The sequence below is a fragment of the Protopterus annectens genome, chromosome 6.part0 (assembly GCF_019279795.1).
Source record: "Protopterus annectens isolate FY-2018-M chromosome 6.part0, PAN1.0, whole genome shotgun sequence".
Lineage (NCBI taxonomy): Eukaryota > Metazoa > Chordata > Ceratodontiformes > Protopteridae > Protopterus > Protopterus annectens.
This window is the reverse complement of record NC_056737.1, coordinates 257,135,886-257,155,253: the sequence shown is the minus strand read 5'-3', so window position 1 is coordinate 257,155,253 and position 19,368 is coordinate 257,135,886. Positions and strand designations below refer to the sequence as shown.

The 19,368-nt window shown below is 42.1% G+C and overlaps 1 protein-coding gene across 3 annotated transcripts in view; it reads left to right on the top strand.

Moving 5' to 3' along the window:
• The window catches only part of SUSD6 (sushi domain containing 6), a 442,437-nt gene that overhangs the window by 37,489 nt on the left and 385,580 nt on the right, over positions 1-19,368 (top strand). The window lies entirely within an intron of this gene.

The following is a 19,368-nucleotide window of genomic DNA, read 5'->3' as shown; positions in this document are numbered from 1 at the left end:
CTGTGATTTCATCTCCAGGATTTGTTTGTGTTTTGAAAAACAGGAACTCTTTATTGAGACTTGTTAATTATCCCATTCACTCCCTGAATACTATGGAATGAGCTTAACATTTACAACATTTAAGAACAGTAGCTGGAACCTAAGTTAGGGACTTTCTGCAAGACAGCCCCTTACCTGCCATGACCGTGGCAGTTGGGTAAGTTCTGTGTTTAGCTATGGCACATCTTCCTTAGGTGGGCTTATATAGCCGCTGATGGATGCCACTTTTCTTAGGTTGAATAGAAAGAGATATTTAATGTTGAGAGTGCTAGATTAAGTGGTTTCTCTAACGTTGTTCTTCTCTGAAGTTTGTGATTCTGCAATTTAATGCTTACTAGTTTTGTGTTTTTTGTGACCAACAAAGGGAGGTGTTAAGTGGCCTGCATGGTAGCAGTTTTCTGTCTTTTTGTCTTAATTCTGGCAGATTTTTTTTATGTGGTCCAAGTGGTGTAGGGAGATAAAGATCCGACTATAGCCCAAATAACCTAAATTTGATTAGTGGCTTGGGCACCTGATGGAGCTGACCGAGTAGGATGTTCATGTCTGTCCTAGTGCTAGGACTGGGTGCAACTAGCCACTCACTGCCATAGTTTCATTGAGGAAGGGTAGTGAGGCAAATGTTATGCCTAGAGGCTGATATTAAGCTTATCCAGTCACGACATGGTGGTATCCTTGAGTGCATATCTGCAAAACAAAGGCATTGCGGATCTCTTTAGTGATATGGAGTGCACATTTCTTCATCTGTAGTCAGAAGTTAGACTGCTGCAGGTACTGTCATTGCAGGGATGCTGATGGGGGCATAAAGCACCCTCCTGGCTGCTTAAATGATCTGTGGACAGCTTTCTCTCTTGGTGCTGGGTGAAATTCCGAGGTAGGAGAACAAATGGGCTGTGTTTAGATGAGAGGAAGACTAGATGGGCAGTCGACATGGGGGAAAAAATTGCATAGAATAAAATCACTGTGGGAATGTCATGTACTCATTTCAGATATCTAAAATCTGGAACTTTCTCTCAGAGTATTGTAACTTTAGTGCCAACTGTGGTGGCATAGAATAATTGAGCCCTAACTACAGCCCAGGTGATTCAAGTTTGATCAGCAACTTGAGCACCTGACTGAGCTGGCAGAGGAGGATGGGTGTACCCATCCTGCGTGAAGGACAGGGAAGAGCTAGCCATACCCTGCCACAGTTCCTCTTGAGGAGGAACAATTTAAATGAGCCACCTGGGGTGGGCATTAGGCTCACCAAGCCACCACCTGGTGGTACCCTTCAATATGAATGTGCAGAAGCCTGTGCACTCGTGAGGAGGGCTTTCTGGGCCTCCATGGTAAGCAAATCACACACATACCACCATCTAAAGTCAAGTTTAGGTAATTGCAAATGCCCCGATTGCCTAAGCACCGTCCTGGGCACCTAAATAATAATCCCCTTTGGACAGCCTTTGCCATTGTCTCAGGTTAAATTTACAGGTAAAGTGTGTCTCCCCTGTTGCTCTTCAGCATACAGGCATTTAGTCATCTTGCTTGCAGTGAACCATTGAATCCCACAGAGAGATATTTCAGAGTTAGGCCTAGATTTACTTTCTTCCTACCTCCTCCAGAGTCACTGTTTCATCACAGAGAGTAAAGGGAGCTTTGCACAGTTGGAAGGAGGCTTGAAATATTAATGCTGTTGGATTTTCTTCCAAATATTCCTGTGTTTAAGGATTTCTGAAGGTTTGCTTTTGAGTTTGGCATTTATTTATTTGTTTGACATTAGTCTAGCTGAGCCAGAAGTCCATTTTCACTGGAGACTTGAGGAGAAAAGCTCAATGGTAATTACATACATACAATTAAACAGCAAGTTAGAAGCATATAATCTGAGTTGTACATAGTAGTTGTATTAAAAAAACAAACACAAGCATAGTTTAGCATATGTAGTACAGTTTCAGTGTTTACAAATTGAAGAAAGCATGATTGACTGAGTACAGTATATATTTACAACTGAGAAGGATATTTGACTGTGTACAGTTTATATTTATGACTGAGTCTAAGTAAGTAGAGAATAGAGTAGGTGTGGTGGAAGCCCGCTAAGAGATTCAGTAACACTTAAAAATAGAGTATGAAACAAGAATTACACTGTAGATGCAGTGGAAGCTAAGATGTGACATTACGTAGTATAGTAAAACTACTTATAATGGGTGATTAAAGGGATAAGTAAACTGTGAAGATGGTTGAGTGGGAAGAGAAAGATATGTTGAGGGAAAGAGATGTAAGATAGGGAAAGCTTGGGAAATGAGAGGTAAGGTTTGGGAAGGGATGGAAGGACCTGGGTAGGTAGGTCCCTGACCTGGACAGATCCATGAGCTTAGGAGGAAGCGATTTAGTTGCTTTTTTGAATTGAGTAGTGTTAGAGGTGTTTCTAATGTAGGAAGGAAGTTTGTTCCAGGCTAAAGACGCATTGTGGTTGTAGAGGGATTCGCCTGTGTTTCTGTTGGGTTTATGTATGACAAGGAGTTGTTGGTCAGAACGCGTGAGAGGTCTGGTGGGGGTGTAGAATGAAACTAGTGTTGAGAGGGAGGGGCAAGCAGTAGGTTTGTATAGTATGGAGTGTGTGATTTGTAGTTGTGCCATAAGACGTTGGTGGGGGAATTCTGGCCATTGCAGTTGTTTCAATGCAATGCAGTGGCGAGATATAAGGTTGGTTAGCTGCAAATTTGGTGGTTTGCTCCATCTGTGAGATTAAGGTGAATTGGAGGCTTGTAAGAATGGGAGTGGCATAGAGTATGCCTGGTAAAAGGAATGCTCTAGCTAGGGATAGTTTAGCTTCTGGAGTAAGGATTTTTTTTTGTTACAATAGAGTAATCGAATTTTTTGGTTATTCTTTTTAATCACTGCTGAATATATTGGTCAGATTTAAGCTGGTCATCTATTATGGTGCCGAGGAGTTTTGTATGTGGATCTGCTTTGATGATAGTATTATCTAGTGAGGAGAAGGAAGTTTTATGAACTGAGAGTGAATTAGGTAAGAAGACTTAAGAGTTTAGTTTTCTTAGGGTTTAGGATAAACTGGTTTTCATTGAGCCATTTTTCGATGGTGTTGAAAGTGTTTTGTGTAAGAGAAAGGAGCTGAGACATGCTATTAGAGGATGTGATGAAAGTTGAATCGTCTGCATACTGGATAAGAGTAGAGTGGTTGCAGGCGGAATGTAGATTGTTGGTAAAGATAATAAATAGAAGGGGGCCTAGGATAGAACCCTGGGGGACCACTATATTTACAGGTAAGAGAGGGGAGCAGGAAGTTAGCCATCGGACAGATTGTAGTGTATTAGAAAGGTAGCCGGAGAACCACTGCATGGTGGCAGGAGAGAGGTGAAGTTCAGTTCGTTTTGTTAGAAGTTTAGAGTGAGACATAGTATCAATAGCTTTGGATAGGTAAAGGAAGAGACAGGATACAAGTTGGTTATTGTCTCTGGCCTAATCACCTGTATGAGTAAAACATAGGAGAGCAGTAGCAGTGCTGTGGTTAGGCCGGAAACTGTGTTGTTGAGTAGGTGTTAAGAGGTTTTCCTGTATAAGGTATTTAAGGAGGTGAGAGTGGATACACTTCTTTAGAATTTTAGAAAGAGGTGATAGGATGGCTATTGGCCAGGAGTTCGAATGGTCTGTGGAGTTACCTCCTTTGTGCAGTGGTATGGTATAGAAGGACTTCCATATGTCAGCAACTGTGCTTTCTTGAATTGATCTATTTATTACTATAGAGATGAGAAAGGCTATGGAGTCGGGATCAAGTTTGAGAAATGGGGTAGTTTATATCAGCAGATGGGGAACAAGGTTTAACTTTATGGAGAAGAGGTCTGATATAGGAGTTGGGAACAAGTTTGAGAGGAAAATGGGTTTTGTTTGTATTGGTAGACGTGGGAGAAGTGTGGGGAGGACTGGTGTTTTGCTCTGAGGGAGTTGGTTTACAGATGGGTGTCTATGAGGTAGTCATTGAGAAAGGTGGCCGTCTCTATGGTGAGTTGTTGGGGAAAGGGGTTTGGGGTAGAGGGGTTGCCAGGATGGGGTGTAGGATATTATTTATGGTGGACCAGAATTTTTTGGAGTTGGAGAGGCAGTTGGTTTGAGCTGTATTGTAAAAGTTTTTCTTGTCTTGATAAATGCATTTTTGTGGTGAGGTTTCTGATTTTCTTGTAGCTTTCTAGTAGGGTTGGGGATTTGGTTTTCTGCCAAGCTTTCCAGATACTATCCCTTTTGTGCATGAGGGAGCTAGTCTCTTTTGATAGTGAAGTTGCATGGGTGGCTTTAATCCTAATTTTTTTGGGGGAGCAAGTGAGTCTAAGATGTTGAGGAAAGTCTGGTTAAATATCTCTGCGACTTCACAAAGGGGAAAGTTGTGAAGGAAGGATCAATTTTTGGATGCTAGGGTAGAGTTAAAAGAATCGATGTAATGAAGGTAGCGTACGGCAGTCTGTATAAAAGTGGGATATGGATATAGGAATAGAGTATCTTTGCATGTGAATGGGTAGGTGATCAGTAAGGGAGTCTGGTAGGATGTGGGGGTTGTGTTAGAGATTAGGGTCATTAGTGAGTATCCAGTCAAGGATAGTACTGGTACCAGTAGTTTTATTAGTAAGAGTAGGGGATGTGATAAGCTGTTTGAAACCATGGAGATTTATACACGTATTGAGAGAGAGTCCGACATGAGTTTTGACCAGTCTATGTTAACATCTCCCAGAATGATGGTTTCATAGGAAATGTCAATCAGCCAGGAAAGTATGTTTTCCAGGACAGGAATGGAGTTTAGGTGACAGTTTAATACAGTTAGTTCAGCAGGGTGAAAGCTTGGTAGTGGTGTTTGTAAGGGGGAGAGATTAAGTAGATCAGAATAGAGGATTGCAACACCACCACCTTTTCTTGTTTCTTTATTTAACCAAAAGATGTTGTAACCTGGGGGAAGTATCTCATTATTAGATATGTGTGGTTTTAGCTAAGTTTGTTAGTTAAAATATGGAGGAGTGTTAGGCCATCCAGGAGTGTAAGTTGATGGCTTTACTGAGAAGGCTTTGTATATTAATTGAGAACAGGTGTAGAGTTTTGTGAGTGGTGTGATGTGGAATAGGCAGGGGAGTGTTTGGAGGAGGAGGCAGGGGAGTGTTTGGAGGAGGTAGTGGTGGGGAAAGTGTGAATGCTAGGGTTGGTTGAAGGGAGTGAGGGTCCTGGGTTGGGGTGAATGTCACCAGCTAGGAGGAGAGTTATCTTAAAGTATGTAGGATGATGTGAGTGAAATGGGTATGGGCTACAGAGTAGAAGTTCTAATTTGTCATTGGCGTGGATAGGAGAAAGGAGTTTCACCTTATAAAGAAGAAAAAGGAGGGTGGTAAAGAGTGATGGGGAAATGTAAAGGCGTGGGGTGTATTAATGTTATTCAGGGAATAGGAAAGAGTAAGGGATGCATGTGAGTCGTGTAGTTTGATGTGGTAGGAGGAGAGTTGAGTAAGCAGAATGAGGAGTGGGATGCCTGGGTAAAAGTGAGTCATGATGAATTGTAATGTATGGAGAGGGGTATTCAGCTATTCGGTAAGAAGGAAAAACTAGTTTATGTGTAGTAGAGAAGGACAAGGGTGGGATAAGGTCAAGTAACTTAATTTGGAGGTATGACTGGAAGGGGAGGGATGTAGTTTATTAGGATAGAGTATAAATGATGATGTCGGGGGTGGGAATGGAGGTAGGGGAGCAGAGTAAGCCAGAGTGTAGCGAGGGCGAACGGAGCGGGGCTGCACCCTTGGTTAAGATATTTTGCAAGAAACAATCGGTAAGTAAATTATCCGGTACAGAAGTATTTCAAGGTGAAGAGAGACTGTGAAAAGAACTTTGATATAGACCTATACAGACAGTCGGCTTTGGAAGCTGAAAAGTGGCTAGCAAGAGTAAACCTAGTACAGAGTGCATGCTAAAAACAACACAAAATGCAGCAATATTTAGAGGGATAATACAGTGGAAAAAGAGGTAGGAAGGAGAGAAAAATAAGAAGTGAGGCTGGGAAGTAAGCTAGCCAGGCAGAGTTGGACTTCGGAGTGGAAAAAATATTTAAAGGCTGTAGATGTACAGAAAGGGCAGAGACAGAAAAGGGGGACTGGCAGGCAGCTGGTTCTCGTGGCAGGGAAATAGTGTTCTTTTTTTTTTTTCTTTTAAAAACAAAAAAGAGTTACTGCAGTTATATAACCGTGGGAATTAAAGCAGTACAAATTAAGAGCGTACAGTGGTTCGTAGGCTGCTTTATGTATTTTGGCTTGTGGACGTCCCAAGGTCAGGATGCAAACTGTACTGTGAAGTCCATGAAAAGTAACTACAGTGGCTGTGTTGTGGTTGGGACACTGGAGGAATGTTGCGGGCAGTAGTTCCTTGGTAAATGATGCCCACTTAGAAGAAGACAAATACACATTCAGTGAAGTGAATTATCAGGACAGCAAGTGACTCACACCATCAGAACCAGAGGGGAGAGCAAGTGGAGAATAAGTTCAATCAAGTTCAAGTTCATAGTCAAGTTTCTTGATGACTTAAGTAAATTCTTCTGTAATCTTCCTCCTAAAGATTCCATTGCTAAAACCACCACCCATGACTTTGATTTATACTTCCTACTAAATGTTGGTATTGGTAAGAATCCCATTGTGCAACAAATATAATTAGCATTTTGGTGGAATGCTCATGTAAATAAACTATATAAGGTACTATACTTACCAATTCTACCCACTGTAAGAACACACCTAAGCAAACTAGCATAGAGCTTAAAGATACCATTAGGAAGATCAAACCTCAAGCTGCACAGGAACTTAAGAGCTACTTAAAAGCAGAATAACTACACATCTTTCTTTAATTATTGCAAGAAGTTAAGAACAAACACCCAACAATATTTGTTTCAGGTCCACAATAATCCAAAAAAGATCACCAAGGTACCAAAAAGAACTTGTAAATATCCACAGGCACCACCAGGAAAGAATACCAAAGTCCAAACGTACAAACACAGCTTTAATAAAAAACAAACTGAATACACATATACTCCTGACATTAACGTTCCTAACTGATACATTTTTGTTTAAAAACACTTCCTCAGATGCGGGCTGACCTCAAAACCCATCCATTTGTACTTGTTCTACCCTATCAATTAAATAATTAACCAATTGAATTTAAAGTACGAAGATCCTAATTCCTAGGAACATAATGAATGCTAGTAAAGTGAGTATGTGCATGTAGTGACATAAACATCTTTTTATGTGAATAAAAAAGAAGAGTAAAACATAAATAGCCTATTTGTTCAAGATAAAACATAAACTCAAACTACTATTACTAAAGGAATTATGATCTTGTTTCTTTAAATTCAATTGGTTAATTATTTAATTGATAGGGTAGAGCAAGTATAAATGGATGGGTTTTGAGGTCAGTCCGCATCTGAGGAAGTGTTTATAAGTGAAAACGTGTCAGGAATATATGTGTATTCAGTTCATTTTTATTAAAGCTGTGTTTGTACATTTGGACTTTGGTATTTGTTCCTGGTGGTGCCTGTGGATATTTACAAGGTCCACAGTAATAATGCCTACTCTAATTCAAAGGAAATTGATAATGTCCAGGCTGACAGACTTTGTTTTAATTCTTTCATGGATTTTCATATGCTAAGCCAGTCCTGTAGTTACTAAGTTAAGAACACATCATCTGTTGATAACATAGCTGGCTGCCAGATTGTCACTGCCAGATATGGCCTATCTGAACCTTTTTACTCTGTTTAATTCTCTTCGCTTGTTAATCTCAGAAGCTTCCAAACGGCCATTCTTATGCCATATTGTAAGGGTGGCCCAATCGTGGATCCTGGCAACTGCAGACCCATTAGTCTCACTAGACTAGTGTGTAAAACTGTGGAATTTATTTCAGACTTCATAATCTGGATGTTGAAAGTCTCTTGACTCTGGAGCCCTCATTAATTTGGCTCTACGAAAGGCAAGTCCTGCCCTGTAAACTTCATTGATTTTTTCAAGAAATTAAAAGTCACCAAAGCAGAGGATAGAAATTATGTAGTATGTCTGGTCCTGGCCAGAAACTTTGATACTTTTCTCCATGTAGGTATTACTGCACAGATATAAATCTTAATGTTTTGCAGTGGATAGCTGTCTGGCTGTCTGACTGAATGTAGGGGGGTTAGTCACAGGGGCCACTTCTGAAAGCAACAAAGTTACCAGTGGTTAACACAGACCTTAGTTCTGGGTTGTCTCCTACTTGGTATGTATTTCTCAGACCTTCAAGCCAACTTTCCTGGCCAATGGTTATGTAAGTTTGCAGACCACTGTAGTCTTTGGTGTTATTTTTTTCCTCCACTGACTTGCAATTGCTCCAGTATAGATTATACTATGTTAATTGATTCATGGGCACCAGTTTCAAAGTAAACTTGAAAAAATGTAGTGTAGTTTGTCTTGGTTAACAAAACATTTCCATGTTCTCCCATACAGGTAAGAGAAGCCCTGTACTCGGACACTGTCATAAGTGACCTTGGCATGTGACCTATGCATTCTTGTTTATATTTCCTTATTCTTTGACAATCGTGACTCTGTAGTATTGTGAAAGTTCTTCTGTCTGAGTGAACTGATTTCCAGAGGTATCTGTCCTTGTTCAAAAGAAGTCTTTATTTCCCTTTAGTCGTCCCTTATCAGACTCATTGTAGAGTATAATAACTTATTTGTCATAAAGTATCCCTGAACTTGAGACCTCAGAGATTCATAGCTAACAAAATCAGTTGCCTCAAGGCCCACAGTTGTAAAGACAGATTGGCAGCCCCCTTCCTGTACTCCGATTCCTTTGGTGATCTGTGTCTAACCTTTCCAGCCATGAAAGAAACATCCCTCCTCTTTTCCAGAAAAAAATGGTTCCTCAGATACCTGGTTAAAGGGACTAAAACTTCATCAACGGATAAGTAAGACTTGTTGGCCTGATAGATTCATTTGCCTCTCCCACCTCTGGAACAAGCTTTCACTATATGTCGGGCATAGTCGCACCCGTATCACTTTCAAGTTAAATTTATACAATTAGATTACGTTCTTCCCTAGTTGATACTGAGTTGTCATCCCCTGAGGCTGTAGTAAACTATTTTTCTTTTTTAATATGTGTTATTAGCTAGGCTTGTGATGTTTGGTATACTAATTGCTTAGTGCTTGCGTGTTAATGGGTGAACCTAAACCACATTTAAATTTGAGGTACAGATGTTTATAGGATTTCTAATAGTAGGAGTAGTAATGCCTTGAATGAGTCCAATATTGACAAGTCTGCACTGACAAAGTTGCAAAAATATTAACATGTAAAAGTATGCAGTATGTAACAAATAAGGTATCCAGTTGCTGTATAACAGTTTTTCTTCAGGTGGTATTGCAGTCTTCCCCCTGCTTCACTGTGGCAGGGCTGTAACCTTCTACACATCTGGGTATTAAATGTGCTGACTTAAAGGTCACAAAACCAATCATTCCCTTTACTCTGATGTGTCACAAACTCAAGAGCTTATGCTTGATGTTTATAGTATCTGGGGTGTTGATGTAATGTCAGTTACATTTCTCTGCCTTTCGTAAACGAAGAAGGGGTCGCCTAGAGAAGGAGTTGTGTACTGATGTAGTAAATGTCCTAGTGTCTGAAAATTGCACAGAGAAAAGTTATACTTTAGCCAAATTTCAGCTTTGATATAACTTACTGTACATATATTTTCTGTTTTAGGGTGTCATAAACGCATTTTATTGCAAGGAAAAGTTTCCTTTCTAAGGTGCAGTATGTGTTCCACAAAACAGTGTTACAGTTTGACAGAATAAGGTGTTTTAGCATTGGGATATTCTGGTAAGACATCACTGTCGTCATTCCTTGAACACTTTTTCAAGCTGTACAAAGAACAGATTCCTAATGCTTTACCAGTCTGTTCCACTGCACATTTGTACTCTCTTGTTTTAATAATCTATGTTGAGCTGATAAACATCTATTCATGCATTGGTTACCTGTGATGTAGAGCTATAACATGTGGTGTGCCCTTCCACACAGTCCATTAGCTCAGTATGAGACTCTTCTTATGAAAATTATTCAAGAGTCTGGCCAGCTATATATCCGTGTTCAGTCTTTGTAGAAACAATGTGTGGGTGCTTGTAGTATGTTCTCAGGGCTTACAGAAACAGTGAGACTGTTTTTTATGGTGTTGGTGATCTTCTTTGTACAGCAACCTCAAAGTGAGAGTAATAAACAGGTAGGTATGCAGGGAGGCTTATCTCACCACCTTTTTCCCCCCTCCAGACTGTTGTAGTTGTGTCTGCTGCAAGTGTGTGTTTCAAAGGCTGGAGTTTTCGTGCTTTCAGTTACCTGGAGTTTCCCAGACAGCTGTGAGGCAATGAATGTAGAGGTGTTAAGTGTGGATCTCACAGCCTGTACAAATCCTTTGCCTGCCTCGTTTCCTACCTTGATGTCGCTGCTTAGTGCTTTTGCAGACCCACTGGAACCATAGTAAATCCTTCTGTCATGTAGCCTTCAAACCAGCCAAGACAGAAATGCTTGGTATAAAGTCAAAATCTGGTGCGTAATGGTTGCTAGTTCCTAAACCAGGTAGAGTAAGCTGAACTGATATTTGCACTTAGCTAAGACACAATATCTTTTTCATGTCTTACTTTAAGGATTCTTTTTCAGATGCGATTTCCAGACCTTGACTTGGTGCAAAATGATTGCATTGTCCCATCTGCATACTTTGGATGCAGAGAATATGACATTACTTATGGATGTAGAGTAGCTTAGTCAGCCCTTTGCTGGCTGGTTCTGTACTGCCATTCACAGAAATTGAGTCATGATCTCTGTTAGTCATGCGGTACTTTCCAAGTTAAGTGTCTTAAAAAAAAATAAACCAAGTTTTCTTGGTCATCATATCACCAGCTGGTTCTTGTAGAGGCACCTTCTTTACTACTCAGAGGAGCACAGTGTAGAGGAGTGACACAGAAGCCATCTGTTAACTACTGCCAGGAAGAGAAGGACCAAGAAGCTTGTGGCTTATCTTTGCATCTCATAGGATGGCTGATCTGAAAGGTAGCTTGTGCAAGAATGGCTGGCAACATTTCTCACATGATCCCAGGCAGGAGTCTTGAGTGAAGCAATGAAGTAAAGGATCATGAAACCAGTAGTCTGCAAAAGCTGCCCGTTACAAAACCTGCAGAAAATGCAGTCTGTAGGCTCTTCCTTCAGTACCAAAAGATTAGACTCCCCCCAGTCTCTGGTTGATGGTCCCGAATTAAGTCAGAAGCATGTTCTTTATGCTTCTACCTTTTGTAGAGGAGTTCCTGACTTTGTGGGTGCCCCTCTTATTCTTCAGCATATGGGCATTTCAGCATGTTTGGAGTGAGACATTGAGTCCCACAGAGAAAGATTTCAGAATTAGGCCTAGATTTACTTTCTTCCTACCTCCCCCAGAGTCATTATTGGATCGCTTTCAGTAGCCATGGATATATCCTGCCAAAGATTGGATGACTGGCCAGCTTCCAAAGCTTTAGGACACCTTTCCTTTGCCCTAACTGTTATACAGCTCAAGGAGAGCTATATAAATACAGTGATTATGGTGCTATACCTTCAGAATGTTCTTGCCTCAGAGCAAGAGAGGCTAGAGCCCTGCTAGCTAGGTATGTGCCAGGAGAAAGGGAAATGAAAAATGTCCACATTCCTATCATAAAATACAGCAAAAAGAAGGGAGATGGATGGAGGGTGTTCCTACTGCAACAGTGATGTCTATTTGAATATCTACTATTATGGTAAGTTTATACTGCACTTTCAGTGAGTTACACCCCAGTAACCCCTCTGACTGTAGTTTCCAGCCCTTGATCTTAGCTGGTGTGTGCAGAGTTCCTACAAGAGGATGCAAGCCTAACAGTTACCATTGTTGTTCACAGAGATGTTGAATGTGACAGTAAAGGCTCTGACCCCATATACACCACTGTACTTTAATAGTCAGCTGCCTGCTATTAGGCATTGTCTAGGAGCAATTTGTTTCCCCCAAAGTTGTGAAGCCTCCCGTCTCTGCCCACAGGCCTAGTCTGTCTGGTATTCTGAACTCCGGTTTCCAGCAGGACTACTACAAGTGGCCCACGCTCACCCAAACATCACTCCATCCCTCTTCCCCTTAATGAAGGAGAGCAAGCAGACATTGTAGTGTCATTCATCCTCCCCCATAAGTCCCTACAGATACCTGAGCCTCTAACTGAATGTGTCAGCTGGGTCATAGATAGGGATTTATCTCTCCATGCCAAAGGAACTGGTGCAACTCTTGAATTACATGCAGGGAAGACTTCCCAATAATGAACTTCCTCTTGTTCTGTAAAGAGGTGGTCCAAGATGGCCTGAATCAACTTTGCCGTAAAGAAAAAGATTGCATTGGTCAGTACATCCTATAAACTGCTGCTGTGTCCCACAAAAGTGGCATAACATTAGAGAGAGTAACATGAAGCCACTGCAAAGGTGTCCTACAAAAACTCCCTTATCCAACAACCAGGGAGGACTGGAAATCAGACAGCTAAGTCAAAAAGTTAGTGATGTTCTTAATACTCGTAGTGTTGGGAGAAAATATGTGTTTGTACATCCTGTTCAAAACCTGGACCTAGTATGCCAGCAAGGAAAACAGGTGCTCTATTTTTCCTGGGACCTATGGTGGGTTGAAGAGATCATGGAATAATCTGCACCTGAATGCTTTGTGAGAATAACATTCTACTCCCAAAGGTATTTATCTTTGACAAGAGTAAGAGGATCCCAATCCAGTAATGCCTGCATATACCCATCTTCAGGGGTGTACAAAAACTGACCATAATGTGTTCAAATAGATCACTGCTGCAGTAACCTAAGCCTTGGGGAACAGTTGGTGTTAAAATGGGCAGTTTCTAAGTGCTTCTCATGTATTGATTTTTTTTTACTATTACCATAACGGGACCCACTTTACTAGGGCTTTGGGTACTTCTGTGGGTTTTTGGAAAGGAGTAGACTCTGGAAAAGTACTTGAGGCAGCAAATTGGTCACCTGTGAAGACCTGTACCAAGCACAACAAATTAAGACCTCTTTCTTTAGTCCTGAGCAGGCTTTGCTTGGACTGCTATCCAGTGGCTCCTGGACTCTGATCCTTCTTCCTGCCTTTTATTCTAAGCTCTGGTATTTATCGCAAATAGCATAGGCTACTACAACAGTGATGTAATAATGAATAAAGTACAGTAGTGTTCTGGTAAGTTGTGTAAACTTGGACTCCAGCACCTTAGAAGAAGAGGAAATAGGTGGAGTTGAAGAAGAATGGCAGCACCTCAAAACAGCATCTTTAAGGGCTACAGAACATATATGCAGCAGAGACAGGTATGGAATAAGGTACATAAGGAAAGCTGGTGTTGGAATGCAGAAGTCCAAGAAGTCATTAAAAGAAAGGAGGAGTGCAGGAAAAGTTGTAGATAGAAAAGACAGACCAGGCTAGAAAGGAATACCGACTGGCTAATAAAAAAAAACCTAAGAGAGGAGTTGTAATACCAAAGAACAAGAAGTCAGAGGCACTCTGTCAACTTCTGGAAAGTGACTCAGTGGATGGTATAAAGAAACTCTGTCAGGTTGCAAGACAAAGACAGAAAGATAAATAAGATAGTCAGATGTCCTTCATAAGTGATGCCAACAAAAACCTGCTCACCAGTCCACAGTCCATCAAAGACAAATGGAATGAGTATGTCCAGCTTCTTCCTAATGAAGAAGACTCTACAGAAGCTGTACTGCTTCAGACACAGTCTCCAGTGAGAAAGAGCAGGAGCCAGCCCTAGAAGAAGCAAGAACAACAATAAGAAAAATGAAGTCAGGGAAAACAGCAGACTCAGATGAGGTCGCAGCAGATATAGGTTCATAGTTTGGTACTAGGCTGTCTGCCCTGGGGCCTGTACAAGCCTAGCCATAACAATTCCCTGGATATTTCTTCCCACAATATTTACTTCCTTGGACCCCCTATCTAGCAGGGCTACTGACGTGATCCCTGGGGTGAATTTCCTATCTCCATCCAATCATCAAGGTTCCTTTTGAAGAGGGCCAAGGAGGCACTCTGCTTGACATGTATGGGCAGTCTATTCCAGAGTATGGGTAGTCTCTGGGTCAGGAACCTATCCCTCCAGCATGTTTTGTTCATTGTGATGACAAAGTTTAGATCCCTGGAGCGTGTGGCTCTGAGTGATTGGGATTTCTTTAAGTGGAGCATGTCCATCAGCTCAGGGCTTGACATGGCCTTGTATGTTAAGCAGAGATCGCCTCTGAGTAGACGAATATAGCTGGAGTTTTTTTAGACATTCAGCATAGGGCATCTGCTTTAGGACTGTGATTCTTTTAGTGAGGTATTTCTGCGGCCTTTCCAGCTGTTGCAGATGTCTTGTGAGGTACATACCAACTGGGGCATTGTACTCTATAATGGGTCTAATGAGGGATGAGTACAGTTGAACAATGACCTCCTTTTTTCTGGATGAAAAGCCCTTAGTGATGAGGTGTGCTACATAGAAGGATTTCATGACTGTTGTGGCAGTGTGGTTATTGAAGGTGAGACCACTGTCCACCTGTGTCCCTAAGTCTCTCCTCACACTTTCCATGTTTAGTGTACTGCCACCTATGTGGTAATTCATGGGTACATGGTTTTTCCCAAATTGGATAACTATACAGTTCTATAACTATACATTTCTTGGCATTAAGCTTGAGCCCATGGCTCTGGCACCAAGCATCTGTTTCTGTAAGGCCCTTTTGTAGAATATCCATATAATTTGGAGATTCAATAATGGCTCCCAGTTTGCAATCATCTGCGAACTTTGTTAGCCAGAGACCATTAGTGTTGGCCTGTACTTCAGAGAAGTAGATGTCAAACAAGAGCGGTCCCAGGACTGAACCCTGAGGTACTCCACTTGTCTGGAGCTGGATTTGGAATCTGCTACTTTTACAGTCTGGGTTCTGTCAGTAAGCCAGTTGGCAACCCATCGAGTGACGTAGGGATTTATGCCCATCTTAGTAAGTTTATCTATGATTCCAGAGTGGGGGATGGTGTCGAAGGCCTTGGCGAGGTCCAGATAGGCTGTGTGGACCGCCTCACCCTCGTTCACAGCTCTGGAGACTGATTCGATCAGGTTCAGGAGACAAGATCGGCCCTTCACGAACCCAAACTGGGTGGGGTCCAGTGTTTGAAGGTTGCCAATGTCTTTGTTTATAAGTTCCTTGATAATGCGTTCCATGCCCTTGCAAATCAGGCTCGTCAGACTGATGGGACGGTAGTTCCCGGGATGTGAAGTGGGATAACTGTAGCTGTGTGCCACTCGGTGGGCACGAAGCCTTAGATGAGGCTATGATTAAACATGATACTTGGGTGAGAAGATCAAGAAGAATGATGAAGAAGTTGGGTGAGATAAGGGAGAAATGGCCCTGAGGAGTGTGCTCATAGCAGTATGGAGAGGAGGACATATCCCAGATGACTGGAGAGTAAGCATACTAGTGCCAGTGTTAAAAAAACAAAGGGGACTTTCACAATTGTGGGCAATGTTGAGGTGTCAAACTCCTGTCACACTGCATGAAATTTCTGGAGGGGGTGATAGATGAGTGTGTAGAGTGGTAGAAAGTATAATAGGAGATGAGCAGTTCGGATTCAGATCAGGGTGCAGTGCAACTAACCCAGTGTTTGCAGTGAGACACATAGTTGAGATGAAGCTATAAATGGAAAAGGTTCAACTGGACATCCCTAGACTTGGAGAAAGCATGCAGCAAAGTCCCAGAAAAGCTGATTTTGAGTTCTGTGGTGGTTCAGAGTCCCAGACACACTGGTAGAATTAGTGCAAGATATGTACAAGGACCCAATGATTCAAGTATGAACAGTTTTCGGTCTCACAGAGGTGTTCCCAGTGGGAGTGGGTGTGCATCAGGGTTCAGATGTTCTTCGTGTTTCACTGTTGCAGTCTTTACATCCAGACCGATGTCAGAAAAAGTTAATAATTGTATTTCTTGTGGGAAGCAAATACCTCATAAGGACTTTCATTCTTACTGTATTCCTTGCCTAGGCCCTGACCACGATGTTGCTAGTTGTCGATTTTGTGCTAGATTTAACCAACGCGCACTATTAAGCATCGGCACGATTTTGCATTAAGCTATTTTGGGTGAAGATTTAATTATACAATGTCGTCTGATAGCCATCCGACTACCGGAGTTCACAAAAAACGCAAAGAAAAAGACAGGTAACCGAGGTCCAAAACCGACGACGAAGCTTCTCCTAAGCAAGTCGCTGGTTCACCGGTTCTCAGTGAGGCACTTTCGCAGCCCCTAACGCCTGCTACTTTAGAGTCGTAGGCAGCTGCCGACTCCCACGTGGAGTCGGCCAGGCCACAGGAAACTCAAGGTATTGGAGCCTCGGAGATTATTCCCTCAGATGGGTCCGGAGCCGCTGAGCAGGCATCGGCTTCTGAGGGTGTATTCAGACCTAAACAATTATTATTAAACCAACTTCAAAGACTAAAACACCTTTAAAGACAAAGAAGCAAGTTCACCAGCCACAAGGACAGGCCTCTATGCCCAAAAAACAGATTCTCAAAATGGCTGAAGACGTAATTACCTTGATCAGGGGTTCCCATCCCCCTCCTGATAAGAGGCCTAGGCAAGAGACAGACTATGAATCTTCAGATCAGGTTTCCATTTCTTCTGATTCCTCTTCTGATCAGGAATATTCTCTTCCTCCCTATGAAGATTCTGATGCTGAAGAATCAATTCCTTCAGCTTCTCCTCCTAAGGACTACTCTTTTGGGGAAAGCTTGCATACCATGAGAGGGAGTACTTCCACTGGGAGAGCCAAGATTTTTTAGAATCTAAGAAAAGGCTCAGAGACTTCCTTTTACTTCCTCAACACAGGCCTCTAGCTATTCCACCTGTGTTGGACATTGTAGATGATGTTTGGAGGGACAGATTCATAACCCAGAGGCTCCCTTCACTCTGGAATAAAATCCCAGTCCAGGTTAGGCAGAGTCCCTCATTGACTCTCTTCAAGAGGAATCTTGAGTGGATGGGAGATTGTAGGTTTACCCCGGGTATCGCTTCTGTGTCACTGTTAGACAGAGGCACAGTATACTAACCTCGAAAAAGGGCATAGCAAAATTAATTTAAAATGGGTGGCGAAAGCCAAACACACTCTGGCTAGGCTTATAAATGCCCTAGGGCAGATAGCCTAGTATGAACCTATGTGTTCTCGGAGTCCAGTCTGACCACTGACTCTTTACCTCCAGCTCCTGTTAAGCCGGGCAGATACTACAGGGTCCCTGACTCTCATAAATTCCTTTTCAAAAACCCTTCTGCAGACCCAGAAACTATTTCTCAGGGTCCAAAAGGGGTCAAGACTTCTACTGCAAAAAAACATACCCCCTCTGATAGGGATTCTAGGGCTCTGGATAGATGGGGAAAAAAGATTTACACATCTGCTACTTTGGCTATAAGGGCCTTAAATTGCCAGTTTCATATGCTCAAATATCAGCAATATATCATGACACTGCTTAAACAGAAAATTATGGCAAATTCTGAATGTGCAGAAAACAAAGAAATACAGGATTTATTGCATGCAGCTGAACAAGTTGGAAAGCATACTTTGCAATGCGGTTTTGATTCTCTGGAGGCCTCCTGCAGGGCCGCTGTTACTTGTTCTGTCATTAGGAGGCACTCTTGGTTAAAAGAACAAAATCTGCCTGACCATGTTAAAGCAAAATTATTAGATGCTCCTTTAAAACATGATACCTTGTTTGGTGCTAAGGCAGAAGAGGTGTTAAAGAAAATGGTACCTTGTTTGGTGCTAAGGCAGAAGAGGTGTTAAAGAAAATGGAAGACAAAGCTAAATCTATGCAAACGGTCAAGGATATCTTACAGGTACAGCCACCTAGATTTAGCAGACACTGGCCTACAAAGAATTGGTCCTTTCCAGTCTCAGACAGACCTCAAAGGGGCAGATCCAGACGCCCAAGAGGCAGATCACAGCCGCAAGGATCCTACAGGTCTAAGCAGTGGAGTGCCTCTACCTCCAAAGGTGGAGAGGCAAATCACAGTCATACAGGAACAGTCCCAATGACTTCCCCCTGACTGCACCAAGCACTTATCTTCTGGCAGCACCCTTAGGGGGAAAACTAGCACTTTTTCTCAAAATTGGCACATTATAACCCAGGACAAATGGGTTCTAGACATAGTGTCTCAAGTCTACAAGTTTCATTTCCATACCCTACTAAGGGCAAATGGTTGGCCAGACCTGCCAAAAATCAATGGGCAGAGGCTCAAAAGCAAGTCGCAGTTCTCATGGACATGAGGGCTATTCAACAAGTGCCTCAGCAAGAGCAGGGACAAGGATTTTACTCGACTGTTCTTGGTACTCAGAAAGGACCAAGCATGGAGACCATTACTGGACCTATCTATTCTAAACACTTTCCTGGATATACCAAAATTCAAGATGTTGGCCTTACAGCAGCTTCTGCCCATGCTGGCAACAAGGCTTGGCTTGTGACTTTAGACCTAAGAGAGGCATACCTGCATGTCCCAATCAGACAAACATGCAGAAGATTCCTCAGATTCAAGGCTGGCTCAAAGCATTACCAATTCTCTGCACTGCCCTTTGGCTTATCTACTGGGCCCAGGGTCTTCACAAAGTGCCTGGCACCAGTAATTGCTTACTGCAGACAAAGAGGAATACAAATATATCCTTACTTGGATGACTGCCTCATACAAGCAGAGAACAAGGCCATTCTACTACAGCATCTGACATTTGTAATAAAACTTTTAACATGCCTAGGGTACACAGTCAACAAAAAGAAATCAAAACTAGTACCCTCTCAAAAGATAATATTCCTGTGTGGAAGCCTAAATACAACTGCCCAGATGGCTTATCTCACTCCAGACAAACAAAGGCAACTGACTACCTATTTCAAGGAAATTGCAACAAAGGCCCAGTTATCTGCAAGAAAAATTGTCGTGGTCAGGGCCTAGGCAAGGAATACAGTAAGAATGAAAGTCTTTATGAGGTATTTGCTTCCCACAAGAAATACAATTATTAACTTTTTCTGACATTGGTCTGGATGTAATGACTGCAACAGTGAATACACTCTAACATCTACATTTATGGTAAGTGTACACAACTGTACTTTGAGCCCACTGCTGTTCATACTGGTGATGGGCTTCATTAGCAAACAGGTCGGAGGGCACAGATCAACAGTGTTGCTCCATACAGACAATGTGGCATTACAGGCAGACTCTGAGCAAGAACTTCAGCAAAGAGTAGGAGAATGGAGTGCAGAACTTGAAGGCACATGA